Source organism: Alnus glutinosa, chromosome 2 (genome assembly GCF_958979055.1).
Source record: "Alnus glutinosa chromosome 2, dhAlnGlut1.1, whole genome shotgun sequence".
In the NCBI taxonomy this organism is placed as follows: Eukaryota; Viridiplantae; Streptophyta; class Magnoliopsida; order Fagales; family Betulaceae; genus Alnus; species Alnus glutinosa.
Genome location: NC_084887.1, coordinates 15,286,403 through 15,312,306, shown reverse-complemented (window position 1 = coordinate 15,312,306; position 25,904 = coordinate 15,286,403). Strand labels below are relative to the sequence as shown.

Genomic DNA, 25,904 nt, shown 5'->3' with positions numbered 1-25,904 from the left:
CTCTTCAGAAATATGAATATTCTTAACCTCCGGTCAGAAAGGCAAAGACCAATGCCCTCAAGACATCCAAGAAGAAGACCAGAGTCTCATCTGACATTGATGAAGATGCAGTGACAATGTTAGCCAAGAACTTCGAGCTATTCAGGAAGAATAATAAATTCAAGAAGTTCTTTGACAGACTAAAGAAGGTTCCCCACACAACTGAGCCAGAAGAAGTTGAGAAGAAGGATCCAAGGGGTCCCAGTGCTTTGAATGGTAAGGCTTCTGGCACATTAAGACTAAATGTGCAAATCTGAAGAAAAAGGTGAAAGCCTTTAATGCTACTCTCAGTGATGAGTCTGAGAAAGAAGAAGAAGCTCCTAAGGAAGAAAGGTTCCTAGCCTTCGTGGCCCCTTATGGAGAAAAGGAGGATTCTCAGTCCTACTGCTCTGAGAATAGTGATGAAGAAGATATGAAGACAACCTATCAGCTTTAGTACGTAGAATTCTTAAAGCTGAGGGAGAAGTACAAACAGCAAGTGCTGGAGCTGAATAGCCTATGGACTGACAAGCCCACTATGCTAATAAAAATCCATAATCTAGAAGAGAGGCATTTGGAAACACGACTGCAATTAGAAAGAGTCTCTTATGAGAAGCTGACTCACATGCTCTCCATTCAGAAGTGCCCAGCCGACAAGACCAGACTCGGCTATGTTCCTCCTTCTACTTCTAATACTCCTTCTACTTCCAAGACTATATTTGTGAAGCTAGTTATTCTTGAGTCTCCACCCTCATGTGTGGACAAGGAAAAAACTATTATGGAAGGAGTAGTTCTAGTTATTCCTCAACCTCTAGCCAAGCTTCCTATCGAAAGAAAGCCTCCCACATGCCATCACTGTGGTGAGCTCGAGCACATTAGACCTAAGTGCCCACATTGGCAAGCTCAGAGGAAGACAAATCGGCAGGCTCTTAAAACTCCAATGTGTCACCAATATGGTGTTAGCAGTCATGTCCAGCTCAAGGGTCCTCCACCTCAAACGAAGCCACCCAGGCATCATGAACCTCCTCCTAGAAATCCTAGTCCAAGGCATTAGCAAGCCTACTCCAGCAAAGAAGACTTGGGTCCCCAAGAAGCCTTATGTGGAGAAACAAAAGACTACAAAAAGGGAACATCTTTTGTCAGCTCTTTCACGAGAGATTTGGTCAAATATCTGGAGCTGTAGCTAAAGAAGGGAGGACAGGACAAGGAAGAGGACACCACCCACTCCCTGAGGGGGAGCGGACCTACCTAGTAGGTGAGGTCACACATGCCTAGGATTTTGGTTCTTAAATCCTAGAGCATGATAGGTACACTTGCATTGTATCTTTATATCATCTTATTTCATGATAGGTACACTTGCTTTGCATGTTGTTGTGTACACTTGCTTTGCTTGATAGGTACACTTGCATTGTATCCCTATAGTCTCTCTTGGTTGTCTTAAGATATTTTTGCAGGTATTAAATAGGGATGATAGAAAAAACACGTCGAACGACTGCTTTTCTATCTGGGTATCATCAAACCTCTCTCCCTGAGGTCTACCATGCCTGCTTGGACTAGATTTTTTTTTCTTTTCCTGTGTAGCATGTTTTTGTCATTTTTATCTTTTATTTTTCAAAAAAAGGGGGGGGGGGGGGCGAAGGATGCATATTTTTATTGTTCCCTTATATAGCTTCTCAGATATCTTATGTATGTTTAACTGATGTCTAAGTTGTTGATTCATTAATTATTTTTGCCTTTATATAAGTGAGAGTTTATACTTGATATCTGTAAAGTTTCCATGTTGCATCCATACTAGATAGTTGTTTTTCTCATACGATGAAAAATGTGCACTATCTAAAGCTCCCCTAAGGTACGCTTTTTATCTTTGATTTTCTACTTTTAAAAATTTTTTAAGAGAGATTTTTGTGTGCTAAGATGGTCAAATTGACCAACTCGCTAGTTGAACCTAGACCCCATAAATTCTGGCTTTCTCTCTAGGTTGTAGCACTAAGTGATACAAGTAGTTATAATTCTGTGCTTACTGATATATGAATAAATTCACTACTTTTGTGCTAACTCAGCTATTAATCTTGTCCTCCGTGGTACAAGTAGAAAGAAAAATAGTGCTACTTCTTATGGGAGAGTATCAGATGAGGGTGACTAGGCCCTAGTGAGATAAGCTTTGACTTTTGACTGACCTAACTATGAATTTCTCTCTTATTTAGAAAATTTAGTTGCATTAAACCATATCAGCGAATATCACACCTTATTGAGAAAGCTTTCAAACACACACGCATAGCATGAGTTAAGTTTACTATTGAAAAATTTCTATCTGCAAGGAAATTTTTATGCTTAGTGACTCTTAACTCTCAATTATATCTTGGTATATTTTTGAAATGCTATTGAACAGCTTTATCAGTTATTTATACATGCGTGTTCTGAAGCTAACGTTAGGGAAAATATTTTTCTTAAAATTTTCCTCTAGTTTCAGCTTTCCTGTGTGAAACATCCAGACAGACCTTCTTCTGTGTTCAGACGCGTATGGCTTTCATGTCTAAACGATATTGTGCTATGTCCAGACGCACGCGTTTTTTTTTTCCCGAAAGTTTTTCTTACAGCAAGCGTACGGATAGATTAGTGTTTTGTCCAGATGGGATCTTTTCTGGCAAATATTAACGTTCCTTTTACTTCTTGCCTTTAGCACAGCATTGCATTGTTCATTTATTTTTTTCATGTTGTGTTTTTCTCGTGGTTTTATCCCAAAATTTTGGCATTCTTTGCACATCTCTTCTCATTCCTAGGTACTTTCTTTGATTTCTCTTATTCTCTTAAGCTTTGGTCCTTTTTAGAATAGTGGAATAATCGTTGTTTGGGATGTTTATTTGAGATATTATGCATGATTATTCTGTCTTTGTAATAGATGGATATTGATATATCTGTGTCTTTTGGATTGCTCTATTTTTGCATTCCTTTGTGCATCCACTTGACAGCCGTCTTTATACCACATAGTTTTTGAACTAACAGGTTCTAATATTTTCTTGTGGATAAAGGAAAACCATTGGTATTTCAGTCTAATCTTGTCAGGAATATGTCGTTCTGTGACTTCCAGCATAGCATCAGACAGAGGGCTCTTTGGAAAATTGACTAGTGTTGAAGTCTTATGTTCAAAATTCCAAAGGTCTTAGATTTCAGATGAGCTCATTCCCCCCAATCATACAGAGTCTTCCATAACTTCTTCCTCTAGATCTGCACAAGCTAGAGATTCAGTGGTGAATCTTCTTTATCGTCTTGCAGACCACTTGTTTAGAAGATTTCATTCTGCGGATGATCGGTTTTCGGGCTAGAAGACTCAAGTGACTAAAGATTTTCAGTCTATGGTTTCCTGGTTTCAGGAGCAAGAAGCCAAAATGGCTCATATTCAGGAGATGTGATATCTTGAGGTTTTGGTTTTCTCTTATGTTGATTTGAGCTTTTGATGAGACACTTTACTATTATTCTTGTTGTTTTAAATTTTAGTAATTTTGGTTTTTCTCTTATACTTTTTTTACCCTTTGTCTTTGTGAGACAAAAAGGGGGAGTATTTTTTGTTTTTAAACCGAGAATGTATTTCCAAACCAGTCAAGTGTTTTTTGTCCCAGAATGGCCAAATGGGGAGTTTGTTAGTATTTTATACTGGTAACATTCTAGTTGACAAAAACACTTTATGTAACAGTTGCTTTTTAACTGGATTATTGGTTCTATTCAGAGTCTTCATGTAAAATGGACAGTGGCTCATTTCAGGCCATGTGTTGGTCACAAGGTTCTAAAAGATGTCCACGAAGATTCCATGCAGTTTCCAATTAGACCAGTCGATTCCTGTGCAACCGTTGGGACGGGCCTTTGAAGGTGTCTGGACGCCCCTTAGTGTCTAGAAGCTTCAGTATTGCAGCCGTCCCGATGACCGAGCAACACCGTCCAGATGCTAGGTCAAGCTACTTCGAGTTTGACATGGAGTTGGATTTCAGTCGACACTATTTGGGAAGTTTCTGCCACATGTCCGAACGACGTGGCAACACATTCGGACACTACCCTGCATTCCATAATTTTCTGGGTTTGCTTTACGGATGCGGAAAGGAGTGACAGTGAAGACTATCTTGATGCTAGGTCAAGCAGTCCAGAAATGGTTCTATTTTGGGGAGAATTGCTCTATTCTAGAAAGGTGTTCACAGAAGACCATCTGGACGCTCCCTAGTTACTGTCCGAACACTCCACAGCCAGAGTCCAAAATTGTTTAGTATTAGTTTTCTGAAGCCTATAAATAGATGGCTCTAAGCTTGTAATTTATAAGAATTTAGTATAGAATTTCATAGTGCTTAGAGAGGGTGTTTAGGGAGAATTGAAGATCTGCTAGCTCTCTAGCCGTTGCCGGTGTGTGCTCTTTGTTTCGTATGAAGTCTATCTTAGGGGTCGGCTCTAAGGTGAAGGATTTCATTGAAGACCCCTTCAAGTAGGAGAATTGGTTGGGAAGCGTGCATGAATGGCTTCATGTCAGAGTTAAAGGTAGGACTACTGCATCAGAGGTATGTGAGTACGAGTGTCTTGTAACTAGCTTTGTCTTCAGTATAATGGATATCCTGGGTTTGGCTGCCCCGGAGTGGTTTTTCTCTTCACAGAGTTTCCACTTCGTCAACAAATATCTTGTCTCTTTTATTTTTCACATTTAAGATATTTTGTTGCACACGAACACGCACTTGGTAATTTAGAAGTCATTATTTATTTTCACATAAGAAGAACTATGCTACACATGATTTGGAGTTAGCGGCTGTTGTGTATGCCTTGAAGATATGGAGACACTACCTCTATGGTGAAGAGTGCGAAATCCACACTGATCACCAGAGTTTCAAATACATTTTCACGCAAAGAGACTTGAACATGAGGCAACGAAGATGGCTTGAAGTGCTAAAGGATTATGATAGCAAGGTGTTCTATCATCCTGCTAAAGCCAATGTTGTGGTAGATGCACTAAGCATAAAATCTCGTAATGTCTAGACCGACTTCGAAGTGCTTCTAGAACAATTGGCGCAACATTTTGCCATTGTGTAGATTGATCAAGTGCTAACTGGTGGGCCACCAATCATCGCAGCCCTTGTTGTACAGCAACAAAGGCTATACAAAATCAAACAAGCATAAGAAGATGATCTTGAGTTACAAGATCTTTTTGGTAGGACCAGACGTGGAGAAGCATCTATGTTCTATCTACCTAAAGGAGGGACGTTGACGACTAGTAGTGGGAGATCAGTTATTCCCAATGATGCTGAGTTAAGAAGGGACATTCTTGTTAAAGCTCATCAGACACGATATATTGTTCATCTCAGCAACAATAGATGTGTCAAGATTTGAAGAAGAAATTTTGGTGGTGTGACATGAAGCGTAATTTAGCTAAGTATGTTGCACAATGCCCTTCGTGTCAACTTGTGAAAGCTGAACACCAAAGGTCAGCTGGGCAACATTAGCCTCTCCAAGTGCCAACATGGAAATGTGAACAAATAGCTATGGATTTTGTTGTTGGTCTACCAAGAGCACCAAGCGGACAAGATACCATATGGGTAATTATTAATAGACTCACAAAGAGTGCCCACTTTCTCCCCACCAAGATTACAGATTCTCTAAACAAGCTAGCAGAAATGTACATACAGGAGATAGTAAGGCTACACAGAGTGCTTGTTTCCATTGTGTCGGATTATGAACTGTGGTTCACTTCAAAGTTTTGGGAGAGATTGCAAGATGCAATAGAGACAAAGTTGAACTTTAGCACGACATACCATCCGTAAACTAATGGCCAATCCGAGAGAACTATTCAAACCCCTGAGGATATGCTTAGGTTGTTGTTATGCAAATATCTACATAAATAAATAGATAAATATTTGTATGTTTTATGCACAAGTGTAAAAGATCAAAACGATAGTATAGAAGGCAAATACGAGATCATTCCCACGAGGATTGGTAAATAATGCTTAAAAAGATATTCCTAAATAACTGAGATGAGTGAAAAGAAATAAAAATATTAATAAGATCTAATAAGAGAAGAGACAAAAATATTGAGGAAATACAATCAGAGGTAAGGTAGGGCTTCGATATCCACCGCTAATCATACTCAATTAAGATTCACAATGCCAATGCTACAATCATAATTTGATACTTAATGTTTATCGGCCACAAGGGCATGGTATCTACTTCTAAAGTCATTGATTTCCCTAACCCATGAGTTAGGCATGGTATCTACTCTAACTATTTTCTTCCTTGAAGGATTTAGCATGGTATCTACTAAGTTGTTCTTCAAGAAAGCATAAATCTAGGAAATCGGTAAACACACTCAGGTTGGAACATGGTATCTATTCCAATTGTCTTCATGTTGATTAATCCAAGAACCTGTGATGGGGTTTTTTTGTTACTTTATTATGCCCAGGACGTGGTCATCCAAATTGACATAAATAACAAATCCATACCACAAGCCTATGCTAGCCAAACACAAACATGTAAGGAATTCAAGAAACTAGAATTAATCAAAATAAGCATCACTATATGAATTGTAGCAAAGGTGCCAATTTGAAACCTTAAAGAGACATGATTAGGGCTTCATTCGAGCCCTAACCAAAGTAATTAACTACAACTGATTTGGATGGAACTCTTCCTCATAAGAAAATAATAAAGGAAAAGAAAAACTAGAGAAAACCTCATTCTTGAGTAGCCTTTAATTCTTCCCCAAAGCTTGTGTGTTTTTTCTTCAAAGGTTAGAGGCCTGTTTATAGGGATTAGAGAAGCTCTAGAAGCCCTAGGAATCCTAGAAATATTGTAAATAGGTCTCCTAGTCCAAATAGAATAAGTACAAGTCTTTTTCTTTTCTGAAATTCTATTCCAAGTAGGAAAATGATTCAAAATTCGTACAGATTTACAATCCTTTATTACAAGGCACTTTTGGCATAGTAAACTTCCGAATTAGGAAAAATCTATCATAACATATTTGTTTCATTTTTTATTAGCTTTCCAACACCACCAATTTTATTGCAATCCAAAACTTGAATCGAAAGTTATGATTAAATTACAGAGACATGCTTATTCTCGATTCTTTCCAAAAATAACGAGAATTTTGCCGAATTCTCTTTTCTTAAATTCAAAAAAATTGATTTGGAGTTGAATCTTTCCAAAAGTGAGTTTTTCAGCTTCGTTATAATCTTAGAATTTGACGGATTTTCTTCCAAAACTTATAAAATACAAGAAAACACAAACAATACAAAACATCAAACTATAACAAAACTAAGAGCTTAACATATGTAAATTAAGGGGCTTGAATGTGTAACGTTCAGTACTTATCAGTTGTGTGTCTTGGATTTTAAGGGAAGCTGGAAACAATACTTGCCTCTAGTTGAGTTTGCTTATAATAATAGTTTTTAAGCAACTATTGGCATGGCACCGTACAAAGCTTTGTATGGGCGCAAGTGTAGATCACAATTGTATTACGATGAAGTAGGTGAAAGAAAACTGTTAGGCCCAGAAATAGTGCAGGACACGAAAGAAAAGGTTGCACTCATCCAGAAGCAGATGCTCACCACCCAAAGTCGACAAAAAAGTTATGCGGATAACCATTGCCGCAAGCTTGAGTTCGAAATTGTTGACCTTGTGTACCTCAAGGTGTCGCCAATGCGGAGCGTATGGCATTTTGGCAATAAGGGCAAGCTCAGCCCAAGGTATGCTATACGATTCCAAGTGCTTAAGCGAGTGAGCCCTTTAGCATACAAAGTCGAATTCCTACTAGCTTGGCGGGCATTCATGACTTCTTCCACGTCTTTCACTTGTGGAAGTGCGTTCATGATCCATTACATGTTATAAGCTATGAGCCTTTTGATATTCAAGATGAAAATAAATATTGACTTCTAACAACCAAGTATGTGTTTGTGTGCAACAAAATATCTTAAATGCGGAATATAAAGAAGACAACATATTTGTTAACGAAATGGAAACTCTGTGAAGAGAAAAACCACTCTAGGGCAACCAAACCTAGGATATCCACTATACCGAAAACAAAGCTAGTTACAAGACACTCATACTCACATACCCTTATGCAGTAGTCGTACCTTTAACTCTAACACGAAGCCCATCGTGAACGCTTCCCAACCAAGTCTCCTGCTTGAAGGGGTCTTCAATGGATTGCTTTAACTTAGGGTCGATACCTAAGATAGACTTCACACAAACTGTTGAGCACACACCGGCAACGGCTTGAGAGCTAACGGATCTTCGATTATCCCTAAACACCCACTCTAAGCACTATGGAATTCGATATAGAATTCATACAATTTAAAAGCCTAGGGCCCTCTATTTATAGGGTTACAGAAAACCTAAATTTCCTGAAAGTCGGACTCTGGCTGTCGAGCGTCTGGACTGAAGATAGCCAAATCCAGATCTTCTTCTGTAACTGCCTTTCAGAAACAGTGTAATTCTTTCCTTATCAGGTCCACGTCCGGACGGTCTTCGCTATAACTCCTTTCTGCGTTCAAACGGAACATTGGAATATTCTGAAATGTTGGATACTGTCCAAACGTGTTGCCACGTTGTCTAGACGACTTGTAGAGACTTCCCTAACAGTGTCAACTTCTGAAATCCAACTCAGTGTAGAATAATGATTGACCTAGCATCTAGACGGTGTTGCTATATCATCCGGATGACTTCAAAGGCTCGTCCGGACAGTTGCATAGGAACCAGTTGATTTGGCTTGGAATTTGTAAGGAATCTTCATGGACATCTTCTAGAAGCTTGTGATCAGTCATATGCTTTGAAATAAACATTGTCTGATTACATGAAGACTCTGAATAAGAACCGATCATCCTGTTAATTTGCAACCATTACATAAAGTGTTTTTGTCATCCAGAATGAAGCCAACATAAAATACTAACAAACTCCCCCTTTGGCCATTCTGGGACAAAAAAACACTTGACTGGTTTGGAAATACATTTCCGGTCTAAAAACCAAAAATTACTCCCCTTTTTTGTCACACAAGGACAAAGGGTAAACTGAGTATTTAGGAAAAACCATAAGTGTTTAAGAAGTACAGAAAGTGTCATCACAAATTAAAATTGTTCTAAAAAAAACAATAATAAGAAAGAAACAATCAATCCACATCATCAGGCTTGGGGTGATGATACTGCAGGTACTCGCTTATGTCAGTCTAACATTGTTCAACACGCTCTCTAGTCAGATCAACATCCTGCTGGAGAGCTCCCATAGATGTGACATAAGCTGAGTAAATGTAGCCTCTATGTCAAAGGAAGGAGGCACAACCTGTGATGATGATGCAGCTGTTGGGGGGAACAGGTGGATGCTGAGGAACATTGCCTTGAACCTCATGCCGCAAATGCGCATTAGACTTCACGAGTGTTAGTATGCCAAGAGGATCTCGAACTTGTGATCTAGGCTCAGAGTCTGAAATATCTGTCACGACCTGAAGATAGATTTGAGTGATTTGAAAAATAAAGAGACTTATAATTTTAACTAGTGTGTGTGAACAGCTTGCAACAAAATACTAAATGCGGAAATTAAAGGAGGCAAATATTTTGTTGATGAAGTGGAAACTCAATTAAGAGAAAAACCACTATGGGGCAGCCAAACCCATGATATCCACTATTCAGAAGACAAAGCTAGTTATAAAGTAGTAGCACTCACATACCCCTGATGCAGTGGTCGTACCTTGAACTCTAATGTGTAACCCAACACGAACGCCTCCCAACAAGGTTTCCTACCTGAAGGGGTCTTCAATGGAATCCTTGACCTTAGGGCCGACCACTAAGATAGACTTCAGTTTAAGCGTAGCAACAACACACACATCAACGGCTTTAGAGAGAACAATTCAACTCAATAACCTCACAAAATAACTTTCTAAGCAATAGTGGAATTCAATACCGAATTCTTGCAATTCTCAAGCATAAGGGCCTCTATTTATAGGCTGATGGCTCAAATGAGCGTCTGGCTTGAAAAAGTTGGGTGTCGTTCGGACGGTGGTCATAGGCCGTCTTGACGGACAACTGTGCGACCGAAATTCTGAAAATTTCGCTGAAGATCTTTCCTGTTTGAGAGCCGCGTCAGGACAGTGAGGCACTGTCATCCGCAAGTAATTTCCTTATAAAGGCTTCACGCGTCCGGACCACGAGAATGGCTGTCAGGATGGGTGATCTGCTGCACACAATTTCTATATCTGTCATACGTGCGTTCAGACAATGATAGGCTGGCGTCCGAACGATTGAATTTGAATTGCGAACTTGCCTTAAGGAGTAGCGCGTCCGAACGATTGCAGCAATCTTCCCATATTTGATTTTGGAAAGAAAATCTGAAGCTTGGTCGAACACTGAGAGTCATCCGGACGGGATGCTGAAACGTCCAGACAGATGTAAGCTAGAGCAGTTCGAAGCTTTTCGACACAGAGGAAGGTCCAGACGGGAATCCACATCGTCGGGACAGATGATGCTTTAGTTTGGTGAGCGTCTCGACAGTATGACATGTCATCTGAATGGCTAAAGCTTTGGACAGCTGGGCGACCAGACGGAATGACACGTCGTCCGGACGGCTGACAGGGAATCAAATTTTCTGACTTGTAATCTGTGCAGAATCTTCTTGAAGTACTCTGAATAGTTGAATCCCTGTTAAAAAGCATCTTTACAATGAAGTGATTTTGTCTTACAGAATGCATCCAACACAAAAACTAACAAACTCCCCCTTTGGCCATTCTGGGACAAAAATCACTTGACCGATTAAAAATACAATCCCGGTCCAAATAAAAAATTACTCCCCCTTTTTGTCACAAAGGGACAAAGGGTAAAACAGAGTAATGAGAAAAACAACACAACAATTACTCCCCCTCAATGTCTCAGGAAGTACAAGGGTAAATAAAGTAATAATATCCACAGACAAAAAACGTTCTAAAATCCTAATCAATAGGAAACTAGAGAAGAGTCTGCAAATGGCCCAAAAGAGAGGAACATAAATCAAGTAGCAGAGAGAAATCCATATAAAAAGTTGGATTTGTACTACTTCGGGTTCTAGCTCAGGAAGCCGGGAACCATGGACTGAAAAATGTTCAATCTCTTGATTTTGCAAAGCCTGAAACTGGTTATCCGCAGATTGACATCCTCTAAGCAACTGGTCTGCAAGATAACTGAGGAGATTCACCACTGAACCTCTGACTGATGCAGATCTGAGGGAATGCTACGGATGGCTCTGCATGAGCTGGGGGGAAAAAGCTCATCTTAATCCTGAGACCTTTGGAATTTGAACATCCGACTTGAACAACGGTCAGTTTTCCAAAGGATCCATTTGTCAGATATTGTGCTGGGAGCTGCTGGATGACATATTCCTGTAGAGATCTAAACAAAAATATTTCCAAAAATAACACCACAAAGAAACATTAGATTCTGTTAGTCCAAAAAGAAAGTGGTATTATAACAGCTGTCAATTGGATGCCTAAGTATTACAAAAGCAAAGATCGCAATCCAAATGACCCAGATATATCAATATCAACCCAACACACAGACAGAATTGGATTTTCATGCACACTATCTCAAGAAAATATCCCTATCAACAAATATTCCAATATTCTAAAAGCATAAAAACTTAAAAGAATAATGGAAGACACAATGAAGATCATGGGATGAGAAAAGATGTGCAAAGAATGCCAAAATCTCGGGAGAAATCGACGAGAAAAACACACAACATGCCATGATAAATTAATAAAAATGCAAAGATGTGTGTATGGCAGAAAAAGAGATGCAAGTCTTAAACCTGTAGAGATCCTGTCCGGACATCACTTAACCATCCGGATGGCTACTGCTAGAATAGCGTTTGGCAAGACTGCGCTCGTTCGGACATAAGAATAGGTCCGTCCGGACACTTCACACTGAAAATCTGAAACTGGAGAAAAATTTGCAGAAAAATATTTTTCCCCAAAGTTAGCTTCAGAACATGCATGAATAATCAACTGATAAAACAATCAAATAACATTGCAAAAATATGCAAAGATATAAATGAGAGTTAAGTATTCAAAAAATACAAATTTCCCTGCAGATAGAAATTTTAAATAGATTACTCAACTCATGCAATGCGTGTGTGTGTGAAGACTTTCTCAATAAGGTATGAAATTCACTGATATGACAAAAAGCAACCAGATTTTCCAAATAAGAGAGAAAATCAATAAAAGATCAGCCAAAAGTCAAACCTTATCTTACTAGGGCCTAGCCACCCTCATCTGATACACTCCCCCTAAGATGCAGTACCTAATTGTTTTACTTGTACCATGAAGGACAAGGTAAAATTTTACTTGCACCATGAAGGACAAGGCTTATTTCAGCACAGAAGCAGTGAATGTAAGCATATAGCACAAAAAACTGAAGAGTTACTGCTTGATTCTAGTAATCTTGCAACCTAGAGAGAATGCCAGAATTTTTAGGTTCTAGATTCAACTAGCATCTAATCAATTTGGCCATCTTATCAAAAACCTCTCCTCTTATCTGGAATTTCTAGAAGCAAAAAGTGAGAGAAGGAAAGATGTAACGATCCACCCCCAATGACACAATATTGTCCGCTTTTGGCTCCCCATACCAGACTTCCCAGGAGGTCACCCATCCTGGGATTGCTCTCGCAGCGGCTCGCTTAACTGCGGAGTTCTGATAGGTTCATTGCCATCACGGCTTTAAAACGCGTTGTTGTGGTATCAGAGCACGCAGCAGCCATGGTGACCCACCCACAATATTGTCCTCTTTGGTATCTTGGGACTACTCGAACCCTCAACCTCAAGGTTTTGTTCCTTACACCCAACCATTTGGGCTCTAGACGCGTTGTGTCATATATGGTGCATTTATACATATAAGCACATCCTCATTCCCAGGCGATGTGGGACGTCACAATCACCCCCCCTTGGGACCCAGCGTCCTCGCTGGCGACCCTCATGGGATCACCCCATTCTTGGCATCCCAGCGAGTGCCCGCCGGCAACCCTCTTGGGCTTGTGCACGCTCCCACCATCTCAGGCGGGGCAATGGCTTTGATACCATTTTCTGTGACGACCCATTTTTTTTTTTTTTTAAAAAAAAAAACATACAATGAATCATCACAGTGGCATGACTACGTGTCACCCAGCCAACTCATAATACACATTCCTTAACATGTATCTGATATATCAGAGTTACATAATATATACAGTGGAATACGAAATCTAACTGCGGAAGTCAGCACTATAATCATAAGCTGTTCATTACACAAAAGAGCCTGTTAATGTCTATCTGCTTAAGGCTTAAGCATAAGTTATGCATACAAAAGAATGGCTACCTCTACGTGTCACAAGTCACACTAGCCATATACAAAATACGCAAAGGGGACTTAAGCATAAAATTATGCATACAAAAGAATGGCTACATCTACGTGTTATAAGTCACACTAGCCATATACAAAATACACAAAAAGGACTATCCAAGTCCGACACTCCTACGACTCAAGCGACGTGCTTAGTCGTAGTACTCCACATAGTGTGCAACGGAGTCCTCCTCCGCATCATCAATACCTGCATCCAAAGAAGCTTCACCTATACGGTTGTGGTAGTAGCCACATCCGTATAGGTGAAAGTGTGAGTTCATCACCTCAGTAAGAAGTGTCGAGGCCTCAGTTGTATAAAACTCACTAAGTATACACTATACACAAACATAATTACATACAGGGTTCAACAGTGTCATTCACAAATCATTAAGTTCACACCACAACACATTATCAAGTACAAGTCACGTTGTTCTTCACACACTTATATATTAACACGGTTTCTACTAATAATATTCCACGCATACCATAAAAATATTTCACACATCTCACAAGTGTTAGCACTTCAATGCTAGGCTTACTATCAACACCGCCCGTAAAGCTATGATCCATAGGGCACACATCTCACGTGAACTAGCACTTCAATGCTAGGCTTACCACATATCTCACTAATGCTAGCACTTCAATGCTAGGCTTACCATCAACGCCGCCCGTAAAGCTACGACCCGCAGGGCATTCATCTCACGTGAACTAGCACTTCAATGCTAGACTTACCACACATCTCAGCCAAGAGCTGCTACCTTCTGGCCTACCACTCATCTCAGCCAAGAGCTGCTACACTATGGCCTACCACTGTGCCAGACACTACAACACTGGACTTACCATCTATCAACTACCGAGTTCTCATAAATCCAAATTACCTTATCATACCCCTATTGTTACACATGTATATCCAAACAATTTTTCCATCTACACACATCCACAATTCCACCCTATATATATATTCAACATCACGTCATTCAATCCCCAATAATTCCCGCATATTAATCTCAAACATCTCAACATAATTCTTAATTCAATACTTTACAACTCAATCATCAATACATATCTTCATCTAAATTCCATAACCATATACAACTAAGATTCGTCAACATCCATTTATCCGTACAATTACAATTCAATATATTTCAACTCAATCATGAATAATTTTCTCAATAAATTCCATAATCATAAACAACCAAGATTCATCAACATCCATTTATCCATACAATTACAAACCAATATATCTCATATCAATCATAAACAATTTTCTCAATAAGTTCCATAATCATAAACAACCAAGATTCACCAACATCCATTTATCCATACAATTACAAACCAATATATCCCATATCAATCATAAACAATTTTCTCAATAAGTTCCATAATCATAAATAACCAAGATTCCTCAAGATCCATTTATCCACACAATTACAAATCAATATATCTCAAGCCAATCATAAACAATTTTCTCAATAAATTTCATAATCATAAATATAACCAATCATTATCAATATCAACTTATCATTTTAATTCTCAATCCAATAACTCACAATTCAATTACATATATCTTCACCAACAAATTCTATAATCATAAACGCAGACAAATGCAACAATACATAAATCTAAGTTCCTAGGATTCCTCAGTGAGTAGAATACTCACCTTCTTGCAAAATCCGTGGCTTCGCGGGATTATCCTCACTCAAAGCTGCGCAATGTGTAGCTGCATTAGATTGCACCTTACATTAGCACTCATACTCCTAAACTCGTGCTTCTCTTTGTACATGTTTAAAAGTTGAGCCCATAAAGTTTTAAGGTTCCATTCAACCTTTTATTATCTACAATTACTAACCCATAAAATTATAGGGTTTACTTTATTATCCATTAACTAACTAAACATGTACATAGAAATATTCTTAGGTTTACAATTAAAATATCCAATTTATACAAATTACTAACTTTAGGACCCAGCCCCACAAATACCTATTTTTTTTTCTTTTCTTTTCTTTTTTTGAAACCCATAGATAACTTAGGATTAGTTAACACCCTAAATGAGATTAATCGACTAATTAATAATCTAAGGTTTAAACACTTAAAAGTCTCAAATTTAACTCAACTCATCAAGTTTAGGGTTTATGCCTACACCTCAACAATTAACAAAATTAGAGTTTTAAATCCTTTAATCCAACAACCCATGGCTTAAATAGTGTATAGGAATTCACTATACACAAAAGCCCCAAACTAATTTTAACAATTTAGTCTAACACTCAAAATTGACCTAACTTAGACAAAAATTAAGGATTACGAAATTACCTCAAAATAATCGGTCAAAACGTAGATCCACACGTGTAGATCACGTTTCCGAAATTAGACTTGAGATCTGAGGTCTAGATCTTCACAGATTTGAGAAAATCTTGGACTCTCCCCCTTTTCCCCCTTTTCTTTTTTTCTCCCTGCTGGTTTACAGAGAAGGGCCAAGTGCCCTTCTCATTTCTTTTCTTTTTCTTTTAAGTGAGGCGCCTGGCGCCTCACTTTCTCTTTTTTTTTTTTTAATATTTTTTTTTTCTTTTGAGGATGGCCGAATGGCCCTCCTCTTATTCACGTGGGGGGCTGCGGCGTGCTCTGATACCACAACAACGCATTTTAAAGCCGTAATGGCAATGAACCTATCAGAACTCCGCAGTTAAGCGAGCTGCTGCGAGAGCAATCCCAGGATGGGTGACCTCCTGGGAAGTCTGGTATGGGGAGCCAAAAGCGGACAATATTGTGTCATTGGGGGTGGATCGTTACAAATGGTATCAGAGCACACCGCAGCCATGGTGACCCACCCACAATATTGTCCTCTTTGGTATCTTGGGACTACTCGAACCCTCAACCTCAAGGTTTTGTTCCTTACACCCAACCATTTGGGCTCTAGACGCGTTGTGTCATATATGGTGCATTTATACATATAAGCACATCCTCATTCCCAGGCGATGTGGGACGTCACAAAAGATGTACTTTAGGGGAGTCTTAGATAGTGCACATTTTCATCGCATGAGGAAAGTAAATCTCTATCATTAAGATGCAACAGTAAAACTTAGCAGATATCATGCATAAACTCTCAGTCATATATATGCATATTTAATCAATGCACAATGAACTGAGATATCAGGCAAAAACATATGGAATATCTGAAAAGCTATCAAGAGAAAAAATAAAATTTCGCATCTTCTCCCGAATTTTTTTTTTTTTGGTTGAAAACCAATAAACAGAAAAACAACAAAGACATGCTTCTGGAAAAGGAAATGACATCTAATCCTAGCATGTAAGGTAAAGCCAAACATGTCCTCATGGAGAGAGGTTTAGAAATACCAAGACAGAAAAGCAGACGCCCGACATGCGTTTAATTGTCATCCTAAAAAAAAAACAAATCTGCAGAAGTTTCTCAAGATAATAAGAGAAAGTATGGGGGGATACAATAAGCAGTTCCTCAAACAGAATGCAAGGCATGAATAAGATATGAGAAGATAAACAATGCAATGCACACATACCTGACTTGCACTAGGATTTAGGAACCAAAATCCTAGGCATGGTGAGACTTCACCATTACTAGGTGAGTCCACTCCCCCTCAAAGGGTGAATGGTCTCATCATTCTTGACCCATACATGTTTGACTCGTGGAGATGGTTTGCGGGTCATGTCATGTTGGCCATACTCCTTAGCATACCTTGTATTTGGCTCAGCAATCCTTCATAGCCATGGCTGCTATTAGGCTCAGCAGCTTTCTCTTGTAGCGCCTTGATTCGTTCTTCTTTGGTTTGCAACTCTGATTGGTAGGAACAAACCTTTGCTGATGCTGTGGAGCCTGAAGAGCCGTAGGAGGTAGAGTGCCTAATGTAGGTCTTGTTGGCAGCTTCTTCTGAACCTTCGACTTCTGAGCCTGGAGCTGTGGACATTTAGGTCGAATGTGACCGGTGATGCTGCAGTGAAGACAGGTGGGCAAGCTTCTTTTGTTTGAATGCTTCTTGACATACTCTGCAGAATTATGATTAGCATTCTTACAAATAACATTGCCCTTACCTTTTACAAGTCTTCTATGAGGAGGGACATATTTAGATGAGGAAGAATCTTCAACTTTACCTTTCCTCAAAGCATCCTGCTTAATCCAAGACCTGTGAGAATTCAACAAAAAACAATTTGGTCTAATATGACCAATCTTCCCACAATTATGACAAGTAGGGACAAACTTACCATGAGCTTGTGTACCTGTATCTTTGGATTTTGGCTTCATACAATTATTCAAGCAAGAATTATCCAAACAAGCAGTGTCTACTATCACAGGCTTAATAATAATGGAATCTAATTCAAAATCAGAAGCATGTGAAGTAGAAGTACTCAAATCATCAACAATTAAACCAGGCTTGTTAGGAATATCTGAATGAATACAAAACATGCTCTTTAAATTATCACTAGAGAATTTTTTCAAGAGATCTTTAGATTCTTTTAATTTATTCTCAATTTTATCAATAATGTCAAATAGCATGGTATTCTCAGATTTCAAAGAGTCAATCAAAGCATGTGATTCAAACAACTGAACAATCAAAGACCCTTTTTCTTGCTTCAGCTTCTTGAGCTCTTTTGGAGAAATAAGTTTATCGAATTTTGCAAAAGCTTTAGAGAGCTCAATATCATAATTTTCTTCAGATAACTGAGAGAAATCCAAGATAAAAGGTGTACTCAAAAAATAGAAGTCACAAAGATATGAGGATCACACTCAGGAAATAATTCCTTTCAACGGAGTGTGCCTGCTCTGATTCCAATTGAAAAATAAAGAGATTTCTAATTTTAACTAGTGTGTGTGAACAGTGTGTAACAAAATATTAAATGTGGAAATTAAAGGAGACAAATATTTTGTTGACGAAGTGGAAACTCAATTAAGAGAAAAACCACTCTAGGCAGCCAAACTCAGGATATCCACTATTCAGAAGACAAAGCTAGTTACAAAGTAGTAGCACTCACATACCCCTGATGCAGTGGTCATACCTTGAACTCTAACGTGTAACCCAACACAAACGCCTCCCAACTAGGTCTCCTACCTAAAGGGGTCTTCAATGGAATCCTTTACCTTAGGGCCGACCCCTAAGATAGACTTCAGTTTAAGCGCAGCAACAGCACACACATAAACGGCTTTATAGAGAACAATTCAGCTCAATAACCTCACAAAATTACTCTCTAAGCAATAGTGGAATTCAATACCGAATTCTTTCAATTCTCAAGCATATGGGCCTCTATTTATAGGTCAAGGGCTCAAATGAGCGCCTGGCTTGATAAAGCTGGGCGCCTTCTGGATGGTGGTCATAGGCCTTCAAGACGAATAACTGTGCGACCGAAATTCTGAAAATTTTGCTGAATATCTTTCTTGTTTGAGAGTCGTGTCTGGACGGTGAGGCACTGTCGTCCGGATGGTCGCACGTCCACTGCAAGTAATTTCCTTATAAAGGCTTCACGCATCTGGCCTAGGAGGATGGCCGTCCGGACGGGTGATCTGCTGCACGCAATTTCGATATCTGTCATACGTGCGTTCGAACCATGGTAGGCTGGCGTCCAGACGATTGAATTTGAATTACGAACTTGCCTTAAGTAGTAGTGTAGCCGGACGGGAAACCACGTCGTCCGGACGGTTGAAGTAAACTTCCCATATTTGATTTTGAAAAGAAAATCTAAAGCTTGGTCAAACACTGAGAGTCGTCTGGACGGGCTGCTGAAACGTTCGAAAGGATGTAAGTTGGAGGAGTTCGAAGCTTCTCGACACAGAGGAAGGTCCGGACAGGAATCCACATCGTTTGGACGGATGATACTTTAGTCTGATGAGCATCCGGACGGTATGACAAGTTGTCCAGACGGCTGAAGCTTTGGACAGCTGGGCATCTAGACGGGATGACACATCGTCTAGACGACTAACAGGGAATCAAATTTTCTGACTTGTAATCTGCGCAAAATCTTCTTGAAGTACTCTGAATAGTGAAATCCCTGTTAAAAAGCATCTTTACAAAGAAGTGATTTTGTCCAACAGAATGCAGCCAACAGAAAAACTAACATGATTAAACACCCAAAAGACAGACTCGTGTTTTTCTCATCATGAACCTCGAGTATAGTGTGCAAGATGTGCTTGCACAAGCAAAAGGGAGTCTGCATCACAATGGCTTAGAGAAGGGTGGCCTTCTTGAGAGTAAGCTCACTCCGACAAGCTTGAGGCCAAAGGTTTGTCACAACAATCTTTGCTCAGAATCGATGCAGAGGAGCAAAAGCACCAATATTGATCTGTGAATGTGACTTTTCGACTCTCTGTGGTCTCATGCCAAAGAAATCATGCAGAAAGTCAATGTTGGGAGTCTCATCACCAGGAAGGAAAGGAATTTCTAAGACTAGTAAAACAGGTACTTCGATCACCGCACTGATAAGCTGTGGATCAATCTGAATCGGCTGTCCTCTGACCATGGTCTGCATAATCAGTCCTCTGTCATCGTCCTGGATGATGATCATGTTCCCATAGAATTCCTATGCCAGTCTGGGAAAGGTCGGGCAGGCAAAGTTGTACAAGTACTCCCACTGGTTCTCCAGAAGCATCTAACCAATGGGGAGTAAGACTGGATCCCTCAAATCGGCGTGGAGAAGATTCTGCTCCAATAGGATTTGCCGCGATTACATGTAGTGCTGCCTGTCAGCAACTGATTCTTCAGTTCTTTGCCTGACTCAGGGTGGAGAATCGTCTGAAGACATATTTCTTGGGCTAAAAAAAATCACAAAAAAAATCCATGAAAACATTAAATCTTGTTAGTCAAAAAAAAAAATTTAGGCATTATGACAGCTGTAAAAAGGACTATCCCAAAAATTACAACTACATAAAAACCATAATAAGAGACCACAACTTAGATAACGACAATATCTCAACCCAACAACAAAGAATATGAGCATAAAATTCACATGTTTAAACCACATAGACCTAAAAATAATTAATCCTTTAGAAATAACTATTATAAGCATAAAACTGATAAGAAAACAGTAAAAAAAGGAAAAAAAATCATACCTGGGGAGGAGAGAAATCGTAAAAAGGACATGTGCACGTGAGAAATACGCATAAAAATCACATGGAAAACACACAAGATGACAAAAAGAACAAAGAGAAGGAGAAGCGTGACGTGCCACACCAAGGGGAAAGCGATTTAACCCTACAGGGTTCACTGTCCGAACGGAACTTAAGTGACATCTAGACATAGTGCCACATAAGAGAACGCACAAACACGCCCGTCCGGACAAGGAGAAGGGACGTCCTGACGTAGCAACCTTGCCATTCGGACAACCAGAAACACCGTCCGGATGCTTCACACAAAAAAATCTGAAAAAGAAAGGAAAAACATTAGAAAAATATTTCCCAAATAATTTCTAGAACACGCATGTATAAAAATCTGATATCCCAGTTCAATTTGCATTAAAAAAAATACCAAGATATAATTGAGAGTTAAGAGTCAATAAGCACAAAAATTTCCTTGCAGATAGACATTTTTCAATAGTAAACTTAACTCAAGCAATGCGTGTGTGTGTGAAGGCTTTCTCAATAAGGTATGAAGTTCACTGATATGACCTAAATCACCCTGATTTTCTAAATAGAAGAGAAAATCAATGTTGGATCAGTCGAAGGTCAAACCTTATTTTACTAGGGCCTAGTCACCCTCATCTAATACGTTCTCCCTAAGCTGCAACACTTTTATTTGCCTCGTCCTTTAGTGACCGTCTATTTCCGTAATGATTTGGTCACTGACTGTTTCTTTAGGGATAAGTTTAAGAATAGATTTATAGCATAAAAGCAATGGATCTTTTTATTTATACATATTTATTCAGATTTGAATGCTTTTTATCCCTTGGTGATGCAACCTAGAAAGAATGCCAGGATTTATGGGTTTTACGTTCACTAGTGAGTAGGTCAATTTGACCATCTTAGCAAAAAATCTCTCTCATTTAGAATTTCCAAAGGCTAAAAGTCAGAGAGAAAAAAAAAATGTACCTTAGGGGAGCCTTGGATAGTGCATAATTTCATTGCATGAGAAAAGCAACTATCTAGTATGGATGGAACTGGGAAATTTGCAAATATCAAGAAAAAATCTCTGTTATATAAAGGTAAAAGTAATTAATGCATCAAAAACTAAGACATCAGTAAAACATACATATGATATCTGGAAGCTAAATAAGGGAACAATAAAACTCTGCATCCTTTATCCCCTTTTTTTTTATTAAAAAAAAAAAACAAAAATATGCTTCACAATAAAGGGGATAGTATAGTACAAGCTTGTAAGGTAAAAGCAAACCTGACCTCAGGGAGAGAGGTTTGACAATACCATGATAGAAAAGCAGCCGCTCAACGTGCTTTTTCTATCATCCCTATTTAATTCCTACAGAATTCCCTCAAGACAAACAAGAGGAAATATAGGGATAGAAAAGATGGGTCCATAACAACATGCAAAGTTTTCATAAGATGATATAAAAATGCTATGCAAGTGTACCTAACATGCTCTAGGATTTAGGAACCAAAATCCTAGGCATGCGTGACCTCACCTACTAGGTTGGTCCGCTCCCCACGGGGATTGGGTGTCCTCTTCCTTATCCTGCCTTTCCTTCTTTAGCTGTAGTGTCAGATATCTGACCAGATCTTGCATGAAAGAACTAACGGAAAATGTTCCTTCATAGAAGATTTCCCTTTCTACAGTCGTCTATTCCTCCATATATAGCTTGTTGTGCAAATATCTACCTAAATAAATAGGCAAATACTTGTACGTTTTACTCGCAAGTGCACAAGATCAAAACAATAGTATAGCAGGCAAATACGAGATCATTCCCACGAGGATTGGTATAAATTATATTTAAAGAGAAATTCCTAAAAGCGATATGTTGAATAAGACAGGATAAAAGATTGAATTAAAAATACTATGAATAAAAGGTAGGGCTTCGATATCCACCGCTAATCATACTCAAATAAGATTCGCAATATGCACAATACTACAATCATAACATGATGCTTAATGTTTACCAGCCACAAGGGAATGGTATCTTCTCCTACAGCTATTGATTTCCCTAAGCAACGAGTTATGCATGGTATCTACTCTAACTCTTTTCTTCCTTGAAGGATTTAGCATGGTATCTACTAAGTTGTTCTTCAAGAAAGCATAAATCTATGAAAATCGGTAAACACACTCAGATTGGAATATGATATCTATTCCAGTTGTCTTTATGTTGATTAATCCAAGAACCTGTGTCGGGGTTCTTCGTTATTCTATTATGCCCAGGACTCGGTCATCCAAATTGACATAAATAACAAATCCATACCACATGCATATGATGGCCAAACACAAACATATGAGGAATTCAAGAAACTAGAATTAATCAAGTTAAACATCAATATATAAATTGTAGCAAGGCAAATTGGAAAACTTAAAAAGACATGATTAGGGCTTCAATCGAGCCCTAAGTAAAGTATTAGTTACAACTAATATAAACTAAAATTATATACATACAGAAAATAAATAAAGGAAGAAAGAAAATAAAAACTAAAAAGAACCTCCTTCTTGATGTAGCCTTTGATTCTTCCTCAAAACTTGTGTGTGTTTCTACAAAGGCTAGAGGCCTATTTATAGGGATTAGAGGAGCTTTAGAAGCTCTAGAATTCCTATTACAATTCTAAGTAGGTTTTCTAGTCCAAAAAGAATAATTACAAGTCTTCTCCTTTTCTAAAATTTCTATCCAAGTAGGAAAAGGATTCCAAAATTCGTACAGATTTGCGGTCTTTTATTGCGGGGCGATTTTAGCATGGAAAACGTCCGAATTAGGAAAAACCTATTTCTGACATATTTGTTGCCTTTCTTATTATCTTTCTAACTCCACCAAGTTTGTTACAATCTGATACTTGAGCCGAAAGTTATGATTAAATTACTGAGACATGCTCATTCTGGATTCTTTCCAAAGATAACGAATTTTTGCCAACTTCTCTTTCCTTAAATTCAAAATTGATTGGAATTGAATCTATCCAAAAGTGAGTTTGCTGAATTCATTATAATCTTGGAATTTGATGGATTTTCTTCCAAAACTTGTAAAATACAAGAAAACACAAAAATAACACAAAACATCAAACTATAACAAAACTAAGAGCTTAACATATGTAAATTAAAGGGCTTGAATGTGTAACATTCAGCACTTATCATAGCTTCTTGGGGACCCAAGTCTTTTTTGCTTGAGTAGTCTTCTGCAGCTGCTGATGCCTTGGAACATGATTTCTGGGCGGAGATCGATGATGCCTGGGTGGCTTAGGTGGAGGACACCTAGGTCTGATATGACTGCTAACTCCACATTGGTGACACATAGGAGTTTTAGGAGCCTGCCACTTTTTCTTCCTCTGAACTTGTCGATGTGGGCATTTAGGTTTGATATGCCCTGGCTCGCCACAGTGATGGTATGTGGGAGGCTCTCTTCTGATAGGAAGCTTGGCCAAAGGCTGACGGATGATTGGTACTTCCCCATCCATAACAGTTTTTCCCTTATCCACGCTTAATGGTGGAGACTCGGGAATAACTGGCTTCACAAAAATAGTCTGGGAGGTAGAAGGAATATCAAAAGTAGAAAGAGGAACATACCCGAGTCCGGTCTAGTCGGTTAGGAACTTTTGAATGGAGAGCATGTGAATTAGCTTTTCGTCTGAGACTCTCTCTAGCTATAACTGTGTCTCCAGAAGCCTCTCTTCTAAATCATTGATCTTTATTAGCATAGCAGTCTTCTTAGTCCAGAGGCTGTTTAGCTCTAGTACCTGCTGCTTGTATTTCTCCCTCAGCTTTAAGAACTCTACATATTGAAGTTGATAGGCTAACTGCATATCTTCTTCTTCACTATTCTCAGAGTAGTAAGATTGAGAATCCTCCTTTTCTTCATGGCCATGAAGGCCATAAAGTTTTCTTCCACAGGAGTTTCTTCTTCCTTCTCAGACTCATTGCTGAGAGTAGCATTAAAAGCTTTCCCTTTTAGTTTCTTCAAATTTGCACATTTAGTTATGATGTGCCCGAAGCCTAAACATTCGAAGCATTGGGGACCCTTCAGATCTTTCTTCTCTGCTTCTTCTGACTCAGCTGTGTGGGGAGCCTTTCTTAGTCTGTTAGAGAACTTCTTCTTGAATTTATTATTTTTCATGAACCGCTAGAAGTTCTTGGCTAACATTGCCACTGCATCTTCATCAATGTCAGAGTCGTCATCAGATGAGACTCTGGATTTCTTCTTGGATGCCTTGAGGGCAATAGTCTTTTCCTTTCTGACTGGAGGTAAGGAGTATTCATATGTCTGAAGAGTTCCTACCAGCTCTTCAATCTTCATCTCCTCCAGATCTTTGCTTTCTTCTATAGTTGTCACCTTAATCCTGAAATGCTCAGGCAAAGATCTTAGTATCTTTTGGATGAGTTTTACATTCGAGATTTGCTTCCCAAGACTCACCATCGAGTTTCTTAGGTTGCTAATCTTAGTGTAAAACTCTTCGAAGGTCTCTTCTTCTAACATCTTAATTTCTTCAAATTTAGAAATCAGCATTCAAAGCTTGGCAGATTTTACCAGTTTTGTGTCTTCATATGTTGTTTCTAGAATTTGCCATGCAACTTTAGCAACTTCACAATTTGAAATTCTTGCGAATTCAGATGGTGAAAGTGCTTGACATAGTGCATGGAGGGCTTTATCATTGGAGAGTTTTGCGCTGTTTCTTCTGGTTTAATCCAACCAGTTTCAACAATTTTCCAGATGTCAATTGATTTTAAAAAGAAGCGTATGCGGGCTTTCCAATAGACATAGTTCGTCCCATCAAAGGGTGGAACTGAATTAAGATTTGAGACAATTAAACAATAAACAAAATAGAAGTCAAGAGATTATACTCAAAAAATAAATCTAAAATAGAGTGTACCAAGCTCTGATACCAAATGATGATAAAATATTTGACTTCTAATTTAACCAAGTGTGTGTGTGTGTGTTTGTGTGCAACCAAATATCTTAAACGCGGAATTTAAAGAAGACAAGATATTTGTTGACGAAGTGGAATCTCTGTGAAGAGAAAAACCACCGAAAACAAAGCTAGTTACAAGACACTCGTACTCACATACCCTTATGAAGTAGTCATACCTTTGCCCACCGTGAACGCTTACTAACCAAGTCTCCTACTTGAAGGGGTCTTCAATCGATTCCTTTACCTTAGGGCCGATCCCTAAGATAGACTTCACACGAACTGTTGAGCACACACCGGCAACTACTTGAGAGCTAGCGGATCTTTGATTCTCCCTAAACACCCTCTCTAATCACTAAGGAATTCGATATAGAATTCATACAATTTACAAGCCTAGGGCCCTCTATTAATAGGCTTACAAAAAACCTAAATCTGTTGAAATTCAGACTCTGGCTATCAAGCATCCGGATGGAAGATAGCCATGTCTAGAAGGTCTTCTGCAATCGCCTTTTCAGAAACAGTGCAATTCTTTCCTTATCAGGTCC

At 38.9% G+C, this 25,904-nt stretch overlaps 1 long non-coding RNA gene across 1 annotated transcript; it reads right to left on the bottom strand.

The window, feature by feature from the left end:
* Positions 1–13,269: 13,269 nt before the first annotated feature.
* On the bottom strand, positions 13,270–15,809 carry LOC133859657 (uncharacterized). The gene is made up of 3 exons (XR_009898785.1): positions 15,675–15,809; positions 15,025–15,084; positions 13,270–13,593 (listed from the first exon to the last, which is right to left on the bottom strand). It is a non-coding gene; the product is annotated as an uncharacterized LOC133859657 (long non-coding RNA).
* Positions 15,810–25,904: the final 10,095 nt, after the last annotated feature.